The 21,518-nt window shown below is 40.4% G+C and overlaps 1 protein-coding gene across 1 annotated transcript in view; it reads right to left on the bottom strand.

Annotated features, from left to right (window-relative positions):
• Positions 1–21,518, bottom strand: part of LOC135495315 (neural-cadherin-like) — an 84,207-nt gene that overhangs the window by 54,940 nt on the left and 7,749 nt on the right. The gene's annotated exons all lie outside the window — the stretch shown is intronic.

Raw genomic sequence — 21,518 nt, 5'->3', positions numbered from 1 at the left:
TTTTGGAGTTGCATAAATTAGTCTTGTGCTCACAGAGGGTTAAATGATATCTCACACACACCATCATCAAGCACATATCTTTTTTTTCTCAAATCTCCAGATAAAAGAGAGAGAAAAATCCCTCTAAGAGCAGACATATAACAGATCGTGTTGATACAAGATGAGTTCTTTGTGTACACAACTCACGAGAGAAAGGGAGATAAAAACGTCATATGGAGATAATATGGAGATCAGAGGGAGAGTATAAAAGACACATTACAATATGAGAATCAGGAAGTCGGCTGAAATATTGAGATAGATATGTGTATGTGTTTGTACAGCAAATTTGGAAACTCTAAGAGTCTGCATTAGGATTCCAGGTCCAAATTTGGAAGCCATTGAGAGAGTCCGACTTCGAAAACCTTCATTGAAAATACATAATAGATGATATTCTACATGTACTTTAAAAAATTATCAAGCTTCCCAAGAGTAATTATTCTCAGCAGCCTCACAACCAAAAAATTATAATTCCCTCATTGTTTGCCGATAACTCAGACACAGATCTGAATCCGTACGGGAGTGACTCATTCTGTTGTTTTTAACCTCCAAAGTTTTTTCTATCCACATCATTAATCAAAATGATTATTATTAATAGAGTCTGGAGATTGGCGGACATTTTTTTATGCGGTGGGTATTTGTGCTGATGCAGCAAATATGGCATGGAGGGCAGACAAAGCTAGCAAGGGTAGAGTACATTTGCCAATGTTTGATAAAAAAAATCTGAAATTTGTTATTGAATTTGAAAAATTTCCAATTGTGTAAGTAATTTCAACATTGCTGTTGTGTCGAAGATATTCAAATGACAAAACTGGACCACAGCATTTGGTATAATTCCATTTCTATTTTCTTGACCCATGAATAAATATCAACAGCTAGCGTACCTTATCATGCTATTTAGCTATTGATACATTCTCTTCATATTTTCAATACATGCGTACCGGCATAGCAGATCGATTATTCCGTTCGTGCATATCCTGGTATATACTGTTACCATGCTATTGACCAAGCTTAGTGCACGAGGTGCAAGTCGCTTTCATCAGCTATGATTGGATTTGCCGTCAGGGCTACGGAATCGATCGCGCTTATTTAGACGTCGTGACATTTTGATCTCGGTTTAATTACCGCATATCAAGTTCGTTCATTATAAATAAAACAGGTGAAAGTGCTGGCGGAATTTTTTATTGGTTTGGCGAGGTCGATATTCGTCTCCGGGACGTGCTACTGGGTCAATTTAGCGATAGAGACATTCCATTTTAATTTTCACTTGGCTCATAGCAGCACCATTGTGGCAAATTTGACCAAAAGTCTTGCAATTAAAAACATCGGACATCATATCAAGACCATCACTCGTGTGGAAATGCTTTTTCACTCAATTCGTTGAGTCAAATTGTCATAAAGCACAAAAGCTAGATACAACAGTTGCTGATGCTATTTTGGAGAGCACAAGAATTTCAAGTGGGAATTATTTCATCGCTTCTGAATTCGTGCATAGTTTTCACCTGGCCAGTTGCAGCCAAATTGACTACACTTTTCTATTTTTACAATTTATTTATGAACTTTATTTGTCAGAAATAAATTCCTAGTCACCTTTCCATCTTGAAAAGGGCGGTGATGGGTCAAGCATGTGGAAAATGACAATGCCCCCTCGGCCCAGTTTTCAAATGCGAATCACTTTAGGTGTAGACAGTTTGAACTCTATTATTTATAGCATAACGGTTCCATCCCAAAAGGGAAACATCTCCAAATAAAGAAGGTGTGAATGTCCACTTTAAAAGGGCGGAATTTCATTTTGAAAATCTCCACGCAAAAATAATGAGGTGTTTACAGTTTAAATGGTTTCCTTATGACCTCCACACCGCAGGCATTTCAGGAGGTGTCTCTGTCCATTCTCCTGGTTGCAGCTTTTGTGCGGAGATTTGTCAAACATGAAATTTCATTGTTGTCTAATGGGTTTTTGACAAAGGCTGTATTTATAGTTGAGATTGCTCATGAGATGGACAAGAGGATTTGGTAATCGTGGCCCATCTTAATTGTGGTTGGGACAATTGTGATGGGATAGTTCCATAGACAACCTAATGATTCTATTATAGACTAAAAGATTCTTGGAGGCTGGATCGTGAGGCCAAGAAATGCAATTCAATGCCACACTGAACGATTGGTTCAGCCAATGTGTCCAAGAAAAGATCTTCCCCTGCCCTAACAGAATCTGCAAGTTCTAGTCCAGTGGCAGCTGCTCCCTGCTACTGGACTATCCAAGACAGCCAGTGGTGAAGGGAGAAATATCATCTCTGCTAACCGCGGACATTTCAGGGCAGTTATAGATTCCCAACAGCCATCGCTTGTTATTCAACCAACGCAAGTGACTATCGCTATTATTTGCCTGACGCTGTCGGCCTGAGATTACAGGGTTCACTTCAAAGAGGTGTCGAGATGACCAGCGGCAATTGACTCTTTCTGCATTCTTGGACAGCGTTAGGTGTATCAGGATGAAAGGCTCGGCCAATGTATAATTCAGATCGTATTTCTCACTGTTCTACCTCGTGGGATTTGTAATGAAATCACACAGAGTGTTTAGAGATTTTTTACCAGATTCAGGGTTGTTTTGTAGTGGATGCATATGTACATGTATTTGTGTAGTGAGAAGTCTGATAGCAAAATGTTTGGTGAAACTTTCACAGCTCATTTGAAGAGTTTCTCACCAAACTGCATGAAGAATTTCATTAGACTCCCCAAGCATGCTTTCATTCCCCAATATTGCCACTTCATGTTTTCAGTTGTGTTTGTTTTGTTCATCAACAGTTACTTCGGCAAACGGCGCACAAACTGGTATGGGAAAATCATACTGATTGAATCAGTTCTCTCATAATTTTTTTGCCTTATGTTTCATAGGCAAGAGATCACATATCTCAATTTCTTGTTTTTCTTCTTCTTTACCGTTCAACCTGCCAGTCCTGTGGCAGTGATCAAGCCACTTGTCATGTTGAGGTCATGCTGTGTTCCGAAAGTTTTTACTCGACATTGGTGGACCTGCAGACCTAAGTTTCTGTTGTAAATCCTGGTCTTATTACCGTATGTTCCAAAATTCCCTGTGAAGTCACCATCCTTGCCGCTAGCAAGCACTGCAGCTTTGTCCTTCACCAGCCAATGATAAGTTTTAATGAACAAAAATCAAACTTCGTTAAAATGACTCACAGACCGTTAATTGGCAGTACAAAAACTTTTTACCCCAAGCCTCCCGCATGAAAATTGGAAATGTTATCCAAACTGAGCCAATCGGAGCCAATCAGGAACCGTTGTGTAGTAATTAGTTTGCTTGTTGATAATGGTGTTTTAACCCTTTGTTATTGGAAATTTGTGCTAATTGGATATTTTTTTCAAGAATATTTGTCAAAAGTGGAATCTTGGGAATTACCGTTGGTTGTCATTGTGGATAGATCAGTCTATGAGAAGATGACACAGTATTACAGCACCAAAAGTAAGAGCATTAGGCAGAATGTTTGTGTACATGTTTGGATGCATCCTAGTGACTGACATCAGAAAAGTACAGGTACTCTAATTTTGTTTTGAACATATTTAAAGTGTCCCTTTAGAAGCACTCTTTCTCTGAATTGAAATGAGTAAAGTGTTTTCAATTTTAACATCATGAAAATGCCTCCAAGCTTGTCAGTAATGGTTGTTTATGTTTTGACAAAACTACTTAATATGCCCAAGGCAAATATCTGTACAATATCAATATAATCATTGATTTTTAGAAAAATTTACACAATTCCCTGTGAATTTGATGATTCGTTCTGGAGAAAACTTTATAAAACAAGGTTTCACCGGAGATGAGAACACCCATATCATGATCCCATGATATAAAAGAAAAGCATTTTCTACAACCCTGCTAAAAATATCTCCCTAAGATCAAAACTTCAAACACACCTCTCGGAAAAGGCAAAGAACAAATAGCACAGAAACAAAGTGAACATGATACTTCAGACTACAAACATACAAACGTCACGTAATGAGAACCTCGTCAACCTTTGGCAAATTCAATCCCTCTACACATCCGCGCCCATTATATGACATTTAATATTTATTAGTAAATTGTAGAATTCCAAAGAACAAATTATTCTATTACACGCTTTAATCTCCGAACTATTGATGTCATATGGCCTCTAAAGAACCATATACCATTTAATCCATCGAAATACAATAGGACAGGACACTTTTTCCCCAAAATGGCCTTATTGTAGCAAACCAATTGCATGATACAAAACATTGTTTCATTCAAATTGATGTTTACAGTGTCAAAGTCGTTTTTCATTACGAGTCGCACTTCCACACAAACTAACAAATGCTGGAATTGCCACTCCCAGGTAGCTCAATTAAACGGATAAATTGCAAAGTGGCCTCAGTGATGGCATGGTGGGGATCAACTTTAAACGTTACCATGGCAATAACTGACAAAAATCAATGACCTTCTTGGAGATATGGCAACTTAAAGCAAAACAGCGGAGCTTTCCGCGACACTCATAAGAGGATCTGGAGTGTCTCGGTGATGGGGACCACAACAGCTTCACACGGTTTGGTTCTTCGACAATAAATGTGCGGCATGTTTGTTTTTGTAGGATGTGTAAGGAGTTGCTGTTGTATATTCAGATGGTCATCTCACATCTATCCAAAACTACCATACATATTTGCTTTTAAAGCAATCTATGGACTCTTTCCATCTTATATTTCCGAGCTCATTGTCGCGCAGTCTCACTCGTTCGACCTGCGATCGCAGGGCTGTGTCAGGCTGCGGGTGAGTCCAAAGCCGGTTGTACCATCATACGGTGACCGGGCTTTCTCTCTCGCAGCCCCACAGCTCTGGAATGCTCTACCCGAACGACTGAGATTGTGCGACAACCTTAACTCATTCAGAGTCCTTCTGAAAACCCACCTCTTTCGAGAGGCCTTTGGATGAGTTGGTGTTTCCATTGTAAAGCGCATTGAGTGGACAATTGTCTGGATACTGCGCTATATAAGCATCATTTATATATATATAAAATGAGAAGCGTAGGCAATTTCCTGCAGTTGGTGCAGTGAGTGACATACCTGGACCTCTAAAGGACTCATGCAAACATCGTAACGATAACGCCAATAGCTAATAAGCTTATATCCTCAGTGACAGTAGAATTAACATCAACTGAGTTTCATTTGCCAAGCATTATTTTTTTTCCTTTGGAGGTGTCTCAAACAGTGTTAAGAGCTAAGTTACTCGAAGTTGCAAGTCTGGTTACACATACTTCAAAAAATACGAAATGCAAAATTTACAGTTCCATCATCTGGCTCTGCACTTGAGTGAGTTCCCTTTATGCATCACGATACTGACAATGTCGTCCAGGGAAGTAAAATCAACTCAGGGTACTTGATCGAATTCCAACCACTGCGGCCAGTCGGTCTGGACCAATTAGCGGCAAATGCAACCATGATGGAGACACATTCAAAATTGACAGAGTCCCCTTGAAAATGAAGCAAGGAATCATGGATATATGGCTACAAACTGATTCATGCCTGATTCAATAACATACATACGAGTTGGATCCGTCTTCGCTATTTCGAGACATCTTGACATATTAAGTGTCATACAATTCTGAGTCAATTCCAGCGCATGAGAAACTGGGTAACAATTTTTGTTATCGAGCGAGAATAATCTTATAAGAAAGCTAGGAAGCTATAGAAAATGTCCTATTACTTGTAGCTACATCAATCTTGGAGCCTGGGGCAAAATCCAAATTCAATATCTGGGTAGTACTTTTCCCCAATACTATCCTCGGGAGATATTTGACTTCCACAGCATGCAAAGACCGCAGAAGGCAGAAGATTCTGGCCCAGGATGGGAGACTTGACTTCAGTTGGGGTATTAAAGGGACGACTTGTGTGTTGGACATGTGGGAGCTTGGAGGGCAAGAAGATAATACCCATGCCTGCACTATGCTCCCCCACACATATAGTGTCACACTAATGCTGTTCTCTAATTACCATTTTCCCCAAGTGTTGCGTGGCAGTTTTTGGCATGCCAATGTTTATTCCATTTTACCTGAGCCACAAGAAAACATAATGAACTCGAACAAAACAGCAAAGGCTTGGAAAGATTCATTTCAAACCATTTGGTTGTTAAATTAGAATGGATCAATTCCCGCACGTCACGCCAAGGCAGTTTTTCCATTTAGTTACATGCCGTCACTGATGATGCCAGCTGAGCCACTCAGATGGGGTTTGGAAGATGATTCTATGTGCCTCTAAACTATCATGCCATCTTCTGATGTGCAATGTTTGAGGGGGAAACGGTGTACCTGTCCCAATGTCCCATTATAAGAAAGGACCCATCCAATCTGAGAATTTTCGCATACCAGAAACACTTTTATGCCCCTGCAAAATCCTCCTGAATCCCACTAAGATATGGGTCTCCACTCTGAAAATCCTGCACATTTTTGGTCTACCCCAGCATCCTGAAAAAGACCAATCCCACTCATGTTTCAATGGTCATGATGGTATCAATTCCAAAAGGTGGTAAAAACATCGAGGTGCAAATGCAGCAATATTGAGTGCAGGTTCCTGTAATGACCAGCGCAAACAACATTTTTGCATGTGATCATGATTTCAGGTAGCAAGGATGAAAAATGCTTTCATAGAAAGCGATTGTTGGACTGGTGGATACTCTGAGATTGCGAGGTTGACCATGCAAGTTATTGAGGGCATTGAAGCATCCTTACTACCAATATTACCAATCTAAAGTGTTGTAAGTCTGCGATTGTTACTGAGTGAGAGAGATGAAGGGTGCTTGTCTACGAGTCCAGACAACAAATATGGCTGATATGGTACACGTGTTGTTCATTCATTGAATAAACTGCGGCAGTGCACTGCAGCTGCTTCTGTGTTAAACTATGTTACTGTCCTGCCCCTCTCCCCACACACACGCACACGCTCAGGATCCGTAGGGGTATGCATGCCTCTTCCCATTTTGTAGGGAAAACGGAGTATTTCTAGCTTTCATCTGGCATGTCTGTAAAAGTGGTAGTACCTGCAACCATGCCAACCAATTCCTCCTACAAACTGAGACAGAATCCAACAAATCTTCTGGACACAGAACAAGCTATTTCCTGTTTCTAACCATTACTTTGGCTCATTCAACAAGTTCTTCAGGTATTTGCCTTTGATCACTGCTAATAATCAAGAGATAAAAATCTCCAAAGTACCGGTACTTCACTGACTGAACTGCAGATGAAATAGTACGGAAGGGCTGCGCTACCTGTTGATTTTGATACACCTGGAGTAGCTAGCCTATTGCTACATTGTGGGATGTCATACTGGTTAAACACTGCAGTCATACCTCGAATTCACAGTCCCCCCTGACCTGTTAACAGGCAGTGGTCACCATACATCAAGACTCTTAAAGCTGTTGTTCCTCGTGTGGCACTGGTCTTTCAAGTGGCATTTAAAGATTCATGAACGCGTTACTCAAGCTCCTGTACGGAAGTAACGTTGTGACTTATTTGTGGATGAATCTTATTGACGTCGATTCCTCGTGTGGCACTGGTCTTTCAAGTGGCATTTAAAGATTCATGAACGCGTTACTCAAGCTCCTGTACGGAAGTAACGTTGTGACTTATTTGTGGATGAATCTTATTGATGCCTCATGTGGTGTGAGCTCTGGAAGTAGAAGGGGCGGCCATGTTGATTTTGGCAGTTGCCCAAACTATTAATACGATTTCATATGAGTATCGAAGACAGTGTACTTTTCTTCATCTCGCATGTTTTGTGTGAATGATAGTGACTAAAACTCACCACAAACAAAGATTTAAATTGCAGCAACCTTAATGCATTTGACAAAAATTTGCTGTGACAGGTCACATATACATATGAACACACTTAATATCTTGTGAAAAAAACACATTATTGAACAATATGAAACTTAATGCATTTTATGCATTATTTATCAAGCAGTATCATTAGGCCTTTTTACACGGTGCTGGTTCAAGACAACCCTCCAGAACCGTCACGAGGCGTGTTCGGTTCAGGACGGTTCATTTCGCTTTTACACGGGGACGGTTCGACGATCTGGCCTCGATCCGGCTCCAGGCCGGTTCGTCACTAACATCGTCAATTGGTGGCGCTGATCAATCCTGCTGGCGGTGGAGCTACGAAAATATCACAACAACAAATAATACAAAATGGTTTACGATGGCGCCGGTGAGATGCTGAGTTTTTGCTTTGTACACAGCATTTGTATGGAAAGAAAGCTCTTGCTCTCGATAAATTGAAGATTTCACAGCAGTTTCTTTCCGCGGAAAATTTCATGCCAGGAACACGGCAGCTATTCCCGCGAATGACGTCACGCGAGTACCGTGTGCAAACCGGCTCGGAGCCGGTTCGCTTTTACACGCATAAATAAACCCTCCTCCACCGGCCTACACCGGCCTGCACCGACCCGAGACCGGCGATCGGAACCCGCCTCGGACCAGGAGGGTTCAGGACGGTAGGTTCGCTTTTACACGAGGGAAAATAAACCGGCTGGTACCTGAACTAGTCTCGATCCGGCTTGAACCCGCACCGTGTAAAAACGCCTATTGAATCATTAGCTAATGCATTCTGAACATTTAGCACCTAAACAATCAAATGACCTGAGTGTCCTCAGAATACACTGACGACTGTTTATGTCAAATGATGCGGACACACAAGCTATCATCACAGCATCAACACAACAATGCTCGCATGAATAAAATGTCCATTTACAGAAAACACACATTTTATGACCAGACAGGAAACATTGGTGTTAATCCCAGTGAAATCAAGCATGCTCAGCTGATACCACACGGAATATTAACTCTGGTATAGTTTCCTGCAGAGTTATTGTCCATGGCCCAACAATATCTGACATTTTGTTGCAGCAGGTGCTGTTGGGAAGAATGCACAAGGTTTCAGGCCATTTTTATTGCTAAGCATCGATTTTTAGGTGTGTATTGACGGGATGATATTGACATCAAAATTGCATCAAGGAAGGGTACTTTCTACAGAATATCATCAGAGGGATGACAACCACACACACAAGATTCTCCCTTCTCAGCACTGTGCCTAAACAAGTTTCATAGCCTAACAGCGCTCACAGGCCACTACGCAACAGGGACCGGTTTCAATCCCAAGATGAACCAGGGATTTTTCTTGTCATGTGAATGACCCTGCATGATTTAAACCGCTACTGCTACAACATTAGCCATGCTATTCATGCTATTGTTCATTTGAAATCCGCTAACAAAAACATCAGCTTATTTCATGACAATTGTTATCAGTGTTTGGTGAAGATGATACAACCATGTCACTTTCACGGCAAAACACTTCAAAGGGTTGCATTCTGCTTGTTATTTTTTCATCGCCAGCTACTTGGCTCTCTTGGGAAATGAAAGATGATCCGAAGAGAAGAGAAGATGATTCAACCAGCAGTGACAACAACTCATAAACCAGGGCAGGTTGGAGAAATTTCAGTGGATTAGAATTCCAAAGTGAACTCGCCTTAACCCTACAACAGTGTCATGATTGTCATGTTGCGTGCAAAAAAATGTAATCAGCTATTTCAAACATTTGTTACTCAGCAACCACCCGGTCTCTTATAATGGTTTATGGTAGTGTTGTGAGCAGTTTTCAACAGTTGCTCTATTGGCTAAAAGCATTGATGTCCTTTCCAATGAACTCCTCAATAGCTATACCACACTATTTTCAAACAGATTTTTCACGGTTATTCATTGAAGGATAAAATAAAAGTGTCAAATAGAATTCACAAACTCGCCCAGATTTCATCATCAAAAGCCAATGTCCTTTTAGAATGTGCACCAGAATCGAATTGATAGTGTGTCAACATTCGACAATAATGGTCATTATAGCACTTTGATCTGAGTCAACGTTCCATCGTCTAGCCAGGATGACAGTCCTAACCTCATCCCACTCCCGCCTCTCACTAAGGGGAAGCTCAATTAAATTCACAAATTATATCTTCCAAAGTGGTGACTCATCTGCATAGAGAGCATTGCAGATTCTTCCTACCGCTACAGTCAGCTTCAGAGGTAAATAACCACAGTGATTTGGGCCAATTGTACAACAGAATGGATCTTGAACCACATTTTGGTGCAAATTTGGCCAGAGGTGTTGAAAAGGATGTGAATTTATATCTGGGCTTCTTTCGATACTCTACTTTCACCAATCTAAGACCAATTCTGAACATTCAAGGCGAAGCTTGATATCTAATGGTCATTTGATGCCCTTCAATATGATCTTTTTTGTGAGACAATGGTTTAGTGATACCAAGTTGCCCCAAGTTGGGGGGTCTGAATATCGGATTTAATCAAGCCTGAAATCCTCCAGGAGCCCAAATCAATGTGGACATTTACTTTTCACACTGATGATAGATCAGTGCACACGTGCTAGCTTTGTACTTGGAAGCACCATACCGCCGTCAACCGCTCGATTGCGTGAACGACGCAATATTTTATGCCCAGTCAAAGCTGCGAAAAAATCCCGATGATCCATCATACTTTATGGATGTGTTTGTGAATCAGAGGAGGCTGCAGTAGCGCGGCTCGGAGCTGATGAGTTTTTAACAAATACTGGTTTGTAGGGACAATCTTGAAAGAACTGGATCGGTCCTTTTGAGAGTTTTCGTATCATTTGAAAAAACCTAAAAAAATATTCAAATTATCCACTCTGCGAATATTTTTGTATTTGATCGCTTTGGTGATGTCATGTGTGTAGTGGATTCTCTTTTGACGATATTTTGTAACAAACTCATTTGAAGCAAAATGAAAAATCGTTTTTAAGTCCAGGATTAAACCTTTTTATCAAACATTTTTAGAAGCAGGGCTGGTGTGCCGCAGATAAGAGTTTGATTTCAGCTGAACATGGGATTGCAATAAATGCTTTAAAAATTGTTGAAGAGTCTTAAGCAGAGGAAGCATGATTCACTAACGTTTAAAACGGCGCATAGCATTGGTTATTTTGGCCAGTTTTGTATGTTGTCCTTAACATCATGTTTCCACTTTGATACAAGGAATATCCCTCGAAGCTCAAACACGTGAAATTCTTCAGTCTTGTTCAGTTGTATGATCTTCGTTTTTACACTTCCAAGTTGGATGCCGTAGGATCATTTCGCTTTGGAAATGTAATAACGTTATTCTCTTTTGGTCAGATAGAGTAAACAAGACTTGAATGTTATTGTGACCACAAAGGGTGAATCACGAGCAAACAAATCGCAAATATTACACTTTTTGCAACAATACCAAATCAATTCTGTAAGTGGCATTGTATAGGAAGGCAATGCAAAATCATCTGTTTTAATCATGTCAATCACACCAGTCGATGCAAGCAGTCTCATCAGTCAAAGAGCTCTCAACATCCCTGGCATTCCAACACAATACAGTGGAACCTCCCTTAGCAGACACCTCTCTATTAAGGACAACCTCTCCATTAAGGACACGAGTTTTGGTCCCAAATTGGCTGTTTCACTCCAATTTGTCCTCCCTAATCAGGACACCTCTCTATTAAGGACAGCACTTGTCAGTTCCAAGGGTGTCCTTAATAGAGAGGTTCTACTGTACAGACATGATTCAATTTGTGGCAAATGTGTTCCTTATTACCATCCATTATATAAACCAATTGGGGTTAATTAGCCGCAAAAACGACTAATTGGCTACAATAGAAAATTAGATGAGGAGAAGCTGAATAGCCTTATTGTATCACAGGCAGGTTGTTATTGGGACATGAAGATGAACAGTTTCTTTCTCAGTTTTTTTGCAGAAATGAAGGACACCAAGGCCAATGAAATCATCTTACCTGTTTCTTGTCAGTGACAGTGTCCACACATAATATAACTTTAGCTTAGTCAGTTCTATAGATTGGACTGGTTGAGTTGAGGTTATCTAGCCCCGTGCCTGCAGTGATTTTCGTCTTCTATATTCAGCCTGTCTGTATCTTCAATCCTGTGCCGGAGACCTCAGTACTTAATCTAATTGCATAATTCATATTTCTCATCACTGCCACCAGCAACAGAACAAGACATTGTGACATTTAGAGTTGATGTCAATGGAAGTGATGCAATGTAAGTGCATTATCATACATAAGATCTAAACAGAATTACTGCTCAAATCTGGGTGAAATCGAAATCAGGTACAAAAGGGAAAGCTTAGAGCAATGAGAGTTATAACCCATATATAGCAATAGCTTAATATTGTCATATCAGGAAATGATGGCGAGTCGGCAAGAAATACAGCTTTTCTGCTCTTCTGCCTAGGCTCAGTGGATGCAATAGTGGTACCACTATGTTTTCCACCAGACACTAACATATGATATCATTGGTCATCTGCATCTGTCTCCAATGACAGCAGACAACTTAAAGTAGGGATATCTGAGAAGTGTTTATGACACATCACCAAGCTCTGCATAATATTGTCAAGTAGTCGATCCTTAGAAAGACTAATAATGCATTTAACGTCATCTTTGTTAGTTCTCAAAAGTGTTCCCAAATTTCCAGAAGGCGAGGAATATCGGCTTGGCTGCATAGTGCATACGCCATTAGCCGCATCACTTGTGGAAGCTAGTCTCCCCCAAAAATTTCTCCCGCATTGAACCTCACCTCAGAGGTGACGGGCACTGGTGTCACCAGTCTGTGCCTCTCCGACAGCCAAAGGTACGACACGATCATGACGACTCTTCGCAAAATGGTCCTTATTTGTATTCCGTTCTACTTGTCTATGTAGCCATATATCACCCTCTGTAATGAGGTTCCAAAGGACCCTTCAGCTGCCTGTCAACCAAGATCGAACCTTGGTTGTCATGGTAATAACACCTGTGTTATGAAGGGTTAATGACAGGGTGGAAAGGCTATTTGCTATCAGCATTCAATACACCCATGGCGGAATCTACCCTGATCGCAGACTATTTCACCCTTATTAGTCAAAATAACATGCATATTCATGTACAGGTCCTCATGATATAATTTAGTCAAGCTTGAAACAGTTGTACATGGCGAACAGGTCTTCATAAGTATCATCATCATCAGTGGATCGCATGTGGAAAATATATAAGACTACTGGGATAGATTTTCCAGTCAAATGGAGCCAATAATGAGATAGTGGAGAGGAGTACTGTTCCATAGTCTGTTTCAAAGGTCTAAGGCGAGCATCGTCAACAGCTAGGACAAATTGCAAGCAAAAAAATTTGTAGGCAACAAAAGTTGCAGCGTGTGCAAGTAGAAAACGACAGATCCAGAAGGCTGTAATGCTTATTAGAAACCAGCATGCGAAGTATGGGAATGGGAAAAATGGAATTAAGATTCCATAATTGACGAAGCCTACCTAATACTAATGAATTATTTCACGTGGGGAAGCTGCAGCTGTGTGAGATGATTACCAATGGAGACTGCGATCTAGGCATGGCACACGAGACAAGATCACACCATTGAATATTCATAGGTTGGAGGATCCAGACCCATCAATTAGACGCGAGTATGTTTTTAACTGTCAAGTCTATATTTGGAGAGGTGTACCAATTTGTCCTTTGATATTGGGCCAGATTGTCCATCTTATTCGATATTAGACCAGACCATTCATCTAATATTGAGTGCACTGCAGAAGAAGAAGAGCCAGAAGCTAACAGAAGTAGTGGACACCAATGCCTAACCCACAAACCTTCCCTAGGAGCAAATACTACACTACAAGCTGTTGAAACGAGTGGCACTGGCATGGCTTTCTGATCGTAAGTCAGATGCGCCTCACCTGTGCCATCGTGCTCTCCAAGACCAAGCGGACAGTCACAGGAAGCGAACAGACCAGCGATCCTAAACGGTGAACATCGGACAAACCCACAGCCCTCTGATCATAGTCAGACACACCTCAACTGTTCCACCATGCTTTCGGAGATCAAGCGGACAGTCACAGGAAGCCAGCAGAGCAGCGATCCTAAACGGCGAACATCTGAAACAGAACCGAGATCACAGGGATGCCATTGTGATGAGGTGTACCCATGATTCATCGCAAAATCAAATTATTTGAAGACGCATGAAGCGCATTACAAAGAAAACCCCAGGGGAGAGTAACTAACACAGGCAATTGAAATAGTTTCCTTCCGAGAAGCCTGTAGGGATTTGTGGCAAGGCAAATATGGAAGTGAAGCAAAATCTGTAGAGTTTTTAAATTTGGACTCTGCCCGTTTCTCAGAGCACCAGTGTCTTGAAGGACCTGGCCTGATGAAACGTGCCTGGCCTACTAACATTTTAGTCACACTGTTCACGCGGAGGCAGACAAGAAAGTTTTTGTCGCTAACACTACAAATCACTCTTCTGTGGTGCTTTATCAACACCCATCATATACGAATACTACCAATATCAAATTTCAGCAAATTCCTATGCATGATAACTACACTACAGTATGTGTAGAATTCCTGAACCACCAGTAAGTATCTAAACCACATTTACTGTCTGTAGAGAAACTGGGGTTAAGAATGAGACAAGAGAATGCACCAAAACATGTCCGCACCATAATGGTCCAATGTTTAACTTTGGATCATATTTAGTTTCAATATTTAATCAAATCATCCAATAACAATAGCCAGACATTAATCATTGTTAATAAATCAAGGCTAATAGTTAATTGACCTGTTTTATTAATCATAGTTCCACATTAACTTCAACAGAATGCCAAGTAGAACTTTCAAATGTTGCACTACATGTGTGCAGAGATGATTCTGGTCATCTTTTCATGAACTCAACTCCAGATTCCTCGCATTCTAAGGCAGACCGATCAGTGAAGAGGCTGGGCTGAGGCAGGGCGAGGGGAAACATGGACATAGAATCTACTCATTTTGAATGATTTGGCAGACCTTGCATTCACTCTTCCACTAGTTCTGAGATCATCAAGACTACATTCAATCCATCTACTTGTGAAATTACTGTTATGGGGTAGTTGAAACTTGAAAGTACGCTCAAGTAGCAATTTCACAAAACCACGAAATGAAATGGTTGTGAATATTTCTGGATTTACAGACCTTTTTTTTCGGAGGAAAACAATGCCAAGGACAATGCAGGACGAGGTTGATGGACATATTGAGATGAGATGCCAAGATAGGAGGTGTAAGGGGAGATGCACTAGGCACAGCTGCCCATGAACGTAGCCTAGGATCACCGTGATCGCTCAGCAAAATGCACGGAATGTCAAATTTCCACCTTCCTTCACATTGCTAAGACACAAGTCACCGAGATCACAGATATCAGCGGGAGGCAGTGCTCCAATCGCAACACCCAGCGATTGCCAATTGTTTATGCAAATGTGCGGCATGTCAATTGTAAAATCTTTGGCTGGGGTCCCTTGTTGTGGTGTTCACGTGAATATTTCTTGGCGAGCATGCAAGCCATGTCTGGAGTGTAACCCTCGAGATCACAGACCTAATGCCTTCCGTAACAGAGTAATCCCGGGAATTTGCTGAGCTTGATGAATCAAAGCGCGGAAGCGCTTGGATGGCTAAATGAAATTTCAAGCGACTTATGCAGCATTGATGTGGCATGACTTTTATCCGTAAAATGTCACCGTCTCTAAGGCAGAAACCGTGGCATTTTGTTCACTGATGAAAATTACGGTTTTATCAAATTTTGAATTTTTTAAACAATTGTAACACATGAATTATTTTTTGGGCTTTAAAATTGAATGACAATCAGTCTTCAGAATATATTCTATCACGATACATTCAAGTGAATACTTTAAGAGATTCCATCTGAAACAATTTTGATATGGGTTTTATTCTGGCATTGAAACATTTCAACTTTACTTGAAAAGACTCCAATATCTTTCTCCTCATGCAGCAGTAACATGCCGATTGATTATATTTATTCTTGCTCTGAAAAAGTCGCTTCATCTCTGGTGAACAATCACAATCACGATTTTTGTATCCATATTTGAAAATAACAACTTGATATTGTTTGACGGCGTTCTGATGAGGTCTTTCAATATTCACCGATCTTTCGTTCTTGTTGCTACTCGATCTTGTTACCATAGCTGCACTTGCTATCAACAATATTTCCTCATAAATCAGATTCATAGAATATTTTTCGTGTACATCCATTTTCATATGACTGATCACCATGCAATTATATCGATGTAGAGTCATTTTCATGAGACGTTGCTCGAAATATGTAATACATCAATGTTTGGCATCATACAAGAGACGTACAGGTAATTAAAGTCAACTTAGAATGGGGCAGAATCTTCAGTTCTTTCACCCAAAGCCTGACAGAGGTATCAGTGCATTAATGTACAGCATCACATGGAGATATACAGCCAATTGAGGTAATGTTAGAATGGGACGGAAACTTCGTTTCATCCCGAGTTTGTCAGAAGTATGAGACTATGGATATGTAGGTCCTTGCACAAGATGCACTTCTGATTCTGGCCACTTTTGGTTGAAACTGAATTCTGTAAAATGGACATCAAATGCACAATCCATCATATTCTTTGCTTACTCATTCCTTGGCGCAATGATTGGCCTTACCAGACCACGCACCATGCACCGCAGTGTTGATGACAGCGACCGTGCTGGGCTCCAAAGAAGTAGGTATAGGCAGGTACATAAAGAGCAGGGGAAGGAATCTCCCACCCCTCCCATGCAGGATTACTGAAAATCTCGTTTTCATGCAAATGGTTCCATTTTGAGGGCCAAGAAAGACAAAACGAGGTATCTTTCCCCCAACATGCCCAATACTAATTAGCTGGTGACAGGCCTGATTGCAGACATGCCAAAGAAGCACCCCACCCTCTTGTCGCCAGTGACTGGTGCAGCGCGGGTAGGCTGGCCTCTAGTCCCATGAGTATCCTGAAAGCATGCATAGATAGGTTGTTCGCACACACTGACTGGAAGCCGTAAGACTAAATCATAGAATTTTAATAAGCATAAGGCAAAACAACCCTATAAATCAAGGACTGGCTTTGTGCCTTGTCTCATGGTCCAGAGTACATATTATCGCATAGGATGGAGTGGCAGTTATCGTGTACAAAAACTATAGATAATTACTAGCCGCCACGAGGAGTACATTATCATGTATAGTTTAGATTCAGGCATTTCCATTATCAAATTAACTGCAACCATGATATATACTGTGGTTTTTTGTCGCGCATAACTAACGCACTATAGTCTCATTGGGAGTGCAGCCAGTTCAAAAGCTATTTCACATCAAACAGCGTGAAACAGTGTGACAGCGTGATCATACAAATATCACTGAATTTGGTACAATCTAAATTAATCGTCCATGCAAACAATTTAGCAAAATATTTCCCAAACTACCCAACCTGTCAAAACATGATAACCTCATGACTTTCAAAGTGATATGATTACCCCATGGAGCAATTTGGGAAGATTTGAAAATAATGTTTTTAATCGAAAAGTAACAGATCGCAGGTTAAATTGTTTTCTTGTTGACTTAACGATAACCTGCCAAGGCAAGATAACTACTCTCTTGGAGAAATTATTTTTTGAATTAGTAAGCTCTTCTGTACCACTTCACAAAATTAGTATTGTGGTCCATTGAATGGGACCTGATGTTTCCAAACACAATATCAGATAAATCATGACACCACACGTGTCTCCATCAAAAACCACGTGTCTCCATCCAAACTCACGTGTCTGTATTCAAAGTACAATGGGAGCTTTTTCAAAATGTGCCAATTCTCGAGTGTTTTTTTCATAATTTCTCTGTCAGTTTTATTTGAATAGCAATTCCCAGATGTCAAAATTATTAGCTGATATGAACATGTTCTGCATGATACATCAAAACATGCCGGCAGGTTCTATATTTGCGCTTTTATATTTCTGCAAGCAGCTTATCTAGGCTGAACACATGGATGGTCTCGGATAATGACATAAAAAGAATTTCATAATAAAAATACTGCAGAGAACATTCACATTTATAAAGCTTTGTTCAAATAAAAGCTTTCGCAACATCAGTACATTAGGAATAAAGCTTGAAGCATTTTTATTCTCAGTGCCATTATTCCCGTCCTTTTCAACTGAGAATGTCCCTGAACACGCTGTTCACACCTGAGCGTCTCACTGGTGCATATGTATTGCTCCGTTGCCATGGAAACTACCTCAAAATGCTGCGGATCTGATGTTACCAGCGGATGTCTTGTAGATGAATAATCCGTTGCCTAGCAATGAATCAATGGCTTCCTGATGACACTGCCAACGGTAGATAAGACACTCGTTCATCCTGGACAACTCCATGTGGATGAGACATCAATCACAATATTATGGGAAGCAATCTTCAGAAAGCGTTGTTACCAATTCTGTTAGAATGGTGGTTTATGGTAGTCAAGCTTTTTTCCTTTAAAATGAGAGTGGATTTAAGGAGAGGCGCATACTCCCTTTTTGTTTGGAGAGCAACAACAATTTTAACCCCCTATTTACAGTTTTCAACTTCCTCCAATATCCAGGTTTTCTCCACCAAGTGTGTCCTTGGTCAACACTAGCTGTTTTACAGGTGACAAAGATGACTAATACAATTGTTTCATTGCCCTCGAACCTTTGATTAATTCTGAGATCACCTTACAGGGGGGCACTGTTGTACAGGAAATAGACTAGGAACGCAAGAGGCCAAGGGAAATTAATGTTCTTGCCCAGAAACCTGACTTACGGCCAGACTAAAGAGGCGAGGACACAGGAGTGTGAGACATGAGAACGACATATGGTGAAATCCTTTCGAAGATGTTCATGTCCAGACCTATGACCTGCATTGGTTGAATCACTGACTTCCCAGAAAGGACTCGACCACAAAGGCACCACCATTTTTCATTATTTATCAATATTATTAGTTACAGGTCCAATCATCTGTCCAAAAGGGTATCTTCTATCTAAGAGTGCAGCCAAACTCTTCAGTCTTGTAAGAGGAATATAATTATTGCTGAATCAAGCACATTACGTAATCATTGAACCTTTAGCTCCTGCTTGCATTCTTTTGTCACATTGACATGTCTGACATGAGAAATGTACTGGCAAATGCAGTGTCAAGCGACTTCAAATCGTGATGCTGATAGGTCCAAGCTAGATGTGTTTAGAAGTTGCCAAAGAATAGTTGCTGACTGAGTCACCAGTCTCTGCAGACCTTATAGAAGCTTTTAGTAACAAATTCAAGCCAAAGGTGGAACGAAATCAATGGGAGTGCAACACAAAACCCACTCATCCACCCATTTAGACATTGAACTCGAAACAGTAAATCGAAATAGAAAATAGTTGATTGTATGGTAGTTAATACTAAAACAGTTGATATTATTTATTGTTGTACATATGGCACATAATCGATCAAAAGGCAAACAAGTGTCAGAGGTCTTGCTAAATATCTGGAATTTCTGGGTCATTTGCCCCGACAAATTATACACAACAATAATACTGCTATTATCGTAATTAAATGTTCCTTTATTGTTGATTTAACCATCTCCCATGTCTACATCAATGCTGCTGCGCCTGGTCGGTTCTGAGACTGATGACCAATGTTTTGACCTGAATGAGTGATACGATTTGATAATAACTGCTGAAGAAGCTTTGACCCGTGTGAGGGGATATCAACTACAAGTTCTGGGACCACTGTCTGGGGTCCAGTAGAGGAGAGTGGGTAACATCAGACAGAAACAACTACGGAACTTCAAGGGAGGCAATTATTCAAAAAGGTGTTGCCCCCACTCCCACTCCCTATTAAAACTCTAGCTAGAGGCTTGATTAACTCAGTTAATCAATACATTATGATCTAAAATTACTGAAGTACAAATTATGGTGTTTATATCGTGTTGTTCATAATTTATTTAGAGTATTGTAAAAATTGTTTTATTGTTCTCAAGAATTTTCCATTTTGGTTGCCATGGCTGCTTTATTTTACTTTGACAGCTTTTCAGGAAGATTTATAGCGAAATATATAAATATTACATCATCAGATATACAGACACTACAAATACAAAGTTTCAGCAAATTTGCATGCACGGCAAGTGCACAACGTCATTGTGTATAACTGCATTTCTATTTTCCTGATCCACCATTAAATATGAAAGGCGTACCACTTTAAAAGCGATATTCGTTGTCTTATGTGACGATTCCACAAAACATCCAAAAAGATTCATTAGCTTGTGATATAGGAACTTTTATCAATCCGCAAAACATGATTGAAATTTCAGGTCACATTTGATCAAATGACTGGCTTTCATCGCCTCCAGGCCAAAATACCAAACATTCTTTCTCTATCACATATCAAACTTCTATTTTTTGCAGCAGATTGAAAATAGAAGTTACACATTTCCATGATGACTGAATTAGTGATGATTTTTTTTCAGAAATATCACTGCTGCTGGTTCTGGTTTTTAGAAAATAGTGGTCAGATTCGTATACCTTGAGGCATCACACTATGACACAGCTTGGAGGCATTTGGAATAATGAGGATGATAGTGGGAGTAATATAGCCAGAAGTGTTCATAAGGCCATGCTCCTAATACCCAGAATGACTAAGACAACGCATGATAGAGATTTTAATTATGATTGACTAGGCCAGAAAATACGAAAAATATTTATTTAAATGAAATGGCCAGGGCCATTGTGCTCACCTCATGTGGAGGAAAGATGGATAAAGAGCATGGTATTGTGTCATGTAGTGTTAGGTTTGAGGTAGGTCCAAGCAATTACAATTTCCCCAAAATGGCCAATTTACAGTACATTCGACCTCTGTGACCTTGAAAAGTAGGTCAAATCAAAGAAGACCCGGGTGACACATTGAATGGTTGTTAGAATTAGATGTACCTATGATATAAAATTGGTGCCAATCGGGCAAGTCATTACTAGGAATAATGGCATTTTCAAGAATTTAGGATTTGGCCCCCTCCCTGGAGGCCAAACGGCAAATCAGATTGCACCAAACTTCGGTACCTGAGATCACCTGACCAAGGGGTACATGTGTACTTAATTTGTAATCAATAGTCATTGCAGTTAAGAAACGTGCCATAGTTACGGCCTGACGGCGAATTTACGCCATTTGACCTCTGTGACCTTGACAAGAAGGTCAAATTAAATACCTGTGTGACATATACTGTATGGTGGTTAGATGTACCCATGTTATCAAATTGGTGGCGATCGGGCAAGAGGTTAAGGAATAATCACATTTTTAAGGTTTTTGGATTTTGCCCCCTGGTGGTCAAGTGGTGAATCATATTGGACCAAACTTCGGTCCCTGAGATCACCTGACTAAGGGGTAAATGTGTACCAAATTTGGTATCAATAGTCATTGCAGTTTAGAAACGTGCCATCGTTACATCCCAACGGCCAATTTACACCATTTGACCTCTGTGACCTTGAAAAGGAGGTCAAATCAAAAATCCGGAGGATATATGATGCACCTTTGCTAGAAGTACCTACCATATTTTTTTCAAAATTTCCCGACTACTATTAAG

Source organism: Lineus longissimus, chromosome 11 (genome assembly GCF_910592395.1).
Source record: "Lineus longissimus chromosome 11, tnLinLong1.2, whole genome shotgun sequence".
In the NCBI taxonomy this organism is placed as follows: domain Eukaryota; kingdom Metazoa; phylum Nemertea; class Pilidiophora; order Heteronemertea; family Lineidae; genus Lineus; species Lineus longissimus.
The sequence above is the reverse complement of the archived record's forward strand: the minus strand, read 5'-3'. Positions and strand labels throughout refer to the sequence as shown.